The sequence below is a fragment of the Sorex fumeus genome, unplaced genomic scaffold (assembly GCF_029834395.1).
Source record: "Sorex fumeus unplaced genomic scaffold, SorFum_2.1 ptg000018l, whole genome shotgun sequence".
NCBI lineage: Eukaryota > Metazoa > Chordata > Mammalia > Eulipotyphla > Soricidae > Sorex > Sorex fumeus.
In genome coordinates, this window is record NW_026606075.1 from 19485525 (window position 1) to 19491782 (window position 6258).

The 6258-nt window shown below is 39.7% G+C and overlaps 1 pseudogene; it reads right to left on the reverse strand.

Moving 5' to 3' along the window:
• Positions 1 to 2008: 2008 nt before the first annotated feature.
• On the reverse strand, positions 2009 to 3173 carry LOC130021802 (ataxin-3-like; annotated as a pseudogene).
• Positions 3174 to 6258: the final 3085 nt, after the last annotated feature.

Genomic DNA, 6258 nt, shown 5'->3' on the forward strand with positions numbered 1-6258 from the left:
AATTTTTTTTTGCTTTTTCCAAAGCACTTTTGATAGAATTTTAGCAAAATGATATAAGTTTGACCCAATTAATATATTTTAGCAGATGATTTTGAAGTCTTTTATCAGTATACAACTTAGTTTATAAGAACAAGGCTTTCCAGGCAAATATGATTTCCTTTGTTTCCAGGCATGTTTTATATATAGATCAGAGGAAATACTTAAAGATGTAATTAATTGTGTTTTCACCGTCATCATTCCTGACATGTTTGGAGAAGAAACAATAAAATGTCTATGAAGTTGGGAACCAAATGCAATAAAAACTGACTAATAGAGTTAAATTTGTTTTAAAAATTCTTTTTTTAATAATGTAGGAGTACTGCTATTTATTCAGCCATCAAATTGAGCATGAACTCCACGTTACTTTTTTTATTCTATTCTGAATGTTAATTTTATTTTATTATTTTATTACTATTATTCCCCCTTTTTTTGATTCACCGTGAGATACAGTTACAAAGCTTTCATGTTTGAGCTTCAGTCATACATCATCAAACACCATACCTTCACCAGTGCACATTTTCCACCACCCAAATCCCCAGTATCCCCTCCCCACCAAACCCCGTTCCAATCCTTCCCCTGCCTTTGTGGCAGACAATTTCCCCCTATTCTCTCTCTACTTTGGTTACATTCAATATTTTGATGCCAGTCTCACCACCACTGAAAACTGCCGAAAAGGCAATGCTAGATAATTTGTTTTGTATTGCTTGTTATGGATAGAATATAATATCCAGGAAATTCTGTATCGTCCTCTTCCAGAAGCTTTAGTTTATAGTCCCTGGATCTTGGCCATTGATGAGATTATGTGGCTCCAGGGGCAGTTTGTGGGTGTGATTGCCAAGCTTCTGGAAAACTGGGGACCTTTCAGGGAGGAGGCCTGGAGATCTCAGTCACAAATTCCCGCATACCTGGATTTTCCTGCCAGTCTGCTCTCTGGTAAGGTTCATCCCATCTTGGGTGATGCTCGTCCCCTCTTGGGTGAGGATCATCCAAGTGTGTGGAGAGTGTCCTTGCGCATGGCAGTGGTTGGGTTCTGGAGGTTTTCAGCTGCCAGGGTTTTACTTGGGCAGGGACAGAAACTCAACCTGCCCCCCCTACAAGGTGCCCTGGTGAAGATAGCCTGGCTCGGGGTCAGGGCATTCTACAGCGCTCTCTTCCAGGAGCTTGCGTTTATAGTCTCTGAGTCTTGACCATGGATGAGATTCCATGGCACCAGGGGCAGTTTGTGGGTGTGACTGCCAAACTACTGGAAAGCTGGGGACCTGGGGGGAGGAGGCCCAATTCTGATCCAAACAAGCCTGGAGCCCTCAGTCATGGGTTTCTCTTCACTACAGGTTCTAATCTTTTGATCTCTTTCGAGATTTATGGGTCTCTGAAATAAAGCCAATAAATGAACTTATATAGCTGAGCCAGAGGTGGTTTATGGGTATGTCTCCCACGTACCTAACTTTTGGCCATTTAATTTCTTGGGAGCGATAGCACAGCGGGTAGGGCGTCTGCCTTGCACGCAGCCAACATGGCCGACCCGAGTTCGATTCCTCTGCCCCTCTCGGAAAGCCCGGCAAGCTACCGAGAGTATTCGATATGCCAGACACAGTAACAACAAAGTCTCCAATGGAGACGTTACTGGGCCCACTTGAGCAAATCGGTGATCAACGGGAGGGCCTTTACTTTTACTTTACTAAACTTGACCCCAAGTTGCTGGGGTCTGGTCTAAGGCACAGCAGCAATTTTGGGGTATCTGGAAATCTGTTGGCACCATCAGGCTGCTGATGCACTCACCCCACAGGTATAGCTGGCAGCACTATACCCCCTCTTTTAAAAATTCTTTTTTTTTAAGAAAACAATTTTCAATGTCTTTAATAGCTGAACACCTCTTTGGCTACTATCTGGAGGATCATTAGTGAGTCCTACAAATGATGTATTTTTTCACTTTTGTCAAATCTGTTTTCAAACCAACCAAACTCTTAATTCCTCTGTTGAACATTTTTTTCTTTGACACATTGCCAAAATGGATCCTATGCTATTGTCACGCAGGATAATGTTGGAAAGTATGAATATCTAAATGATTTTTAAAAGGTATTATTATTTTCCTTCTGTTTTGAGATTATTTTGAACAGTTTCTAAATTAATTTGAAGCAGAGGCTGCTTGAAGCATGTCCTCTTCACTCATAGAATCTACTAGATCACTGCCGAGGGCCCCGGGACTTGTGGTCGGCCTTTCACACGGGTGCGTTTGTTGTCTGGGTGGATCTCACTGCTCCTTCTGCTTCTTTTCAAAGTAGGCTTCTCTTCTCTTCCGGAGTTCTTCTGAAGTCAGGTGTGTGATGACTGTGGGGTATCTTGAGATATACTTCTAGAACGACCTTGCATGCTGAGCTAAGTGGCCCTGCAGAGATCCACCTCCTCATCTTCCAGGTCAATTTCCTGGCGGCTCAGCACAAGCACCTTCTGCAGGTCTTCCTCCTCTTCATCCTCCACTGTCGACCCATCATTGGATTCCGAAATTCACTCCAGTTCTGTCTTCTGGATTCTCTGTTCCTTCAGCTATGCTAATTCTTCAATCATCTTTGGTCGCTGCATCTGTTGGACCCTGATCATCTGCAGGAGCTTGTCGGCTTCACGGTCTGGCAGATCCCCCTTTACCACAAATACAGAATAACCTTCCTGTTGTAACTGAGTCAAGAAAAGTGCAAGGTATGTATCTGATATTAGTTCTGGACCCGTCAAGAGAGAATTCAAGTTGAACCACTGGTTTCCTAACTTTCTAACTGTAAACCAGTGTTCTTTATACTTGCATATAAATGACTTCTCATTTATGGGATCAATCCTGAGCCTCTGGTTCTCTGGACCATGGAACAGGATTAGTTCTTAACCCCAAACTTTCAAGGCATTCCTTATAACTTGAATAGAGAAAAACCCACTGTCATCCATATTCCCCAAAGTCTGCTGTAAAACTGTGAGGTAGTCCTCACTAGTCAGCCCTCCTCTGCCATCCTCATTCTCTCTTCTTTGTCAAGTTGTTATGCAATTGAAGATAGTTCCACAGGGCTAAAATACTCTCCTTGCAATAGATTATTCAAACAATGCTGAGCACAAAGTGAGCCTTCTTGTTTCTTGTGGAAGATGGACTCCATGTTTATTTGTCTCTTAAAAATTCTTTGGAGATATTCTGCCATTATGTTTTTGCCACTAACTACTTCATTTATTAATTGATTCATGTGTTAAATAAATATTTACTGAGTGCCTATTTTCAAGTACTATTTTAGATACCACAAGCATAAATAATGTGAGCACATAGCAAAAGAAATTCTCAATCTCTTGAAACTTTCATTACAGTGGGGAATACTGAGATGAGATCTTCCAAATATTAGATAATTATAAAGGTTAAAGATAAAAATAGAGTTATGATAATAAATATGTATGTGAAGGAGTAATTTTGGAATTACCATTGCAATACATGCAAGTGAAGAACAGAGAGAAAAAGAATCTATAATTTCTTTATTCACAATGTACTCTACAACTTCCTACAACGGCAACAATAATCTGATGGTTTTTGCTTTATTTTGTTCTGATTCATTAATTTTGTTTTGGGGATCACACCCAGTGGTGCTCAGAGACCCAGAATCACTCTTTGTGGTACTCAAAACAATAGTATTCTCTAATCTTGATGACCACCAGGGCCACACTGGGTGATGCTGGAAGGGAAAAGGAGCAGTGCTGAGCCAGGATTAAACATAGAACCCCCACCAACATGCAAAACATGTTTTCTTCCACTTGAGCCACATACCAAGCACTCAATAATTTTTCTTAGAATACACTAGCAAATAATAGACAAAATTTAATTATCTGCAACGGTCTTTATCCTAGTAACCATATCAAAGTCTGAAAAATGTTTCCTAGAGAATCATGTCATCTGGCTTTTATTTTTTGCTTGTACTTTCTGATGATTCTACAAAGCCACAAAGCAAAGGAAGCAATAGTCTTTGGCCACCACAGCTGCTGTTGAAGTGTCACCTGTTGTTATTTCCCCTTGTCTCAAAGAATTTTAAAAAAGAATGCCCTAGGCTTTGCTAAAAGTCTGTGTTAGCTGTGGTGAAGGTTGAGACATATAAAAGAGCATGATTCAATATTGTGCTTCTATTTCTTTTGAATTTCTGTAGCTGTATTCTGTAGTGATCTGAGATGGAATCGGTTCTAAAGGGGTTACTAGAAGGGCAGAGGAGGGGAGAAGGGGAAAGATCCTATTTATTGGCTTCACACATAAAGCAGAATCAAACCCATAGTGTTCTTCAGGGTGAAATGAATATCTCCAACAACTCTCAGAATTTCCTTTACTGTTGATAGTTCTCCTTAAGGGCTCCAGCAAGGTTTCATGATTTCATGTTTTTTCAAAACAGCAGGGTTTCCTGAGGGGAACTGACCATCACTGATGTTTTTTGTCTCGGTGTCTAGTTCTCTGGCAGTAGACTCAGCAGGCTGCTCTCTCACTCTGGATTGTTCGAAATTGTGAAAAATGGAAAATATGAAGAAAGCTGTTATGACTACCTCTATAACAGTCTTAGCCATTAGGGAATTACCTTCCATTTCTTGTAATTAAATGGCTGTGGTTTTATTTAATGTACTTAAATCAAACAAACCTGCCAACACTAATCCAACAAAGTTAAATATTCCTAAAATACTGACCAAAGAGGAATAGGCAGCAAGCTCCACACAGGACAACGTGGCTTGGATGGCCACTTTGTTTGCCAGAGTTCCTGACCAGCCATAACTAAGTACTAGGGAGGAGAGGGTGTTAGAACTATTGATCGGCAAAGCGCTATTTGTCCCGTTTTTTTTTTAATATGTGTCATATGATCAAAGAATATCAAGGCAGTATTTTCTACATTCCTATTTTTTAAAAAATGACCATTCTTTCTCACTTTTCTATCCCAAATTCCTAAAGAATTAGATGAAAAAGAAATGGGGACATTGATGGTGGAAAATGTACGCTGGTGGTGGGATGGGTGTTCGATCAGCATATGACTGAAACTCAAACATGAAAGTTTTGTAAATGTAGTTCACAGTGATTTAATTTAAAAAAAAAAAAAGAAAGAAATGAGAACAAGAGGGTGTGGTCTCTAGCTTAAGGCTATCATTAGTTTAAGGAATTGTTTTCAGGGCACACAAATTCCCAGTGAGTTCTGAGATTCAGCTTCCCACCAGCAAAATATAGTCCCTAGATTATACATGGCCCTAATACCCATTAGACATTTAATGTGGCAAAATACAGGCTGACCCCTTTAGCTGTTTTACCCACTCACAACCGCCTTCCCCTCTAGTAACCACCATCGTGTTGCCAGAGTTTAAGGACTTGTTTTTGCTTTCCTTTGTCTTATTTGTTCCTTTACTTTATCTAACACAAATGAATGAAATTTGTGGGCAATTTACATCTGCTTCAGGAGCACAATTTGTGAAAATAAAAATTTAATACACTAAATGGTCATTGCAAAAGTTCTCCCTAGAAATTCCATTACATAAATATATTGTTGACCAGGATATATTTGGTTTTTTGTTCTAGAAGTGAATGACTTTTGCCTGTGTTTCATTAACTGTTTCTTTTTACAAACTTAGGTCTCTATCTCAAAGAGTAAAATTTGGGGGATTAGAGAGATAGTACAGTGAGTAGGAGGTTTGCTTGCACACAGCCAACCCAGGTTTGATCCCTGACATCCCATATGGTCCCCAAGTAAGGCCAGGAGTGATTCCTGAGTAGAGTCAGGACTAACCCCTAAGCATTGCCTGGTGTAGCCCCAAAACCAAATAATTATATAAAAAATGCTTTGGGGTCAATGCTAACAATGTGTTTGACATACTTCTTCCATTGATGTTGTCAGAAGTATATTTTTAGTTTCTGTAGAGCAAGAAAAAAAGCCTAAACAATGCTAACAAACTTGGGTTAAGTTATTTCCATCCTATAAGCTAAATGAGATGAACCCACTAGGACATTGGTTTATTTGTTGCCTTCTTACTTGATCTTCAAATTATTATTTTAATACACTTATTTGAAAAATGAACCATACTCTTACTAGGAAAAGTGGTGGGGTTCAGAGAGGATAAGGAGCAAAGATCTTAGAGATGATTCGCTAGAACCATGTGATCACTTTTTGAGTGAATCTACCTGACTTCTCCCCTCTCTACCCTTAACTACCTTTGTGATCTTGGCCAAGACATTTGTTCACC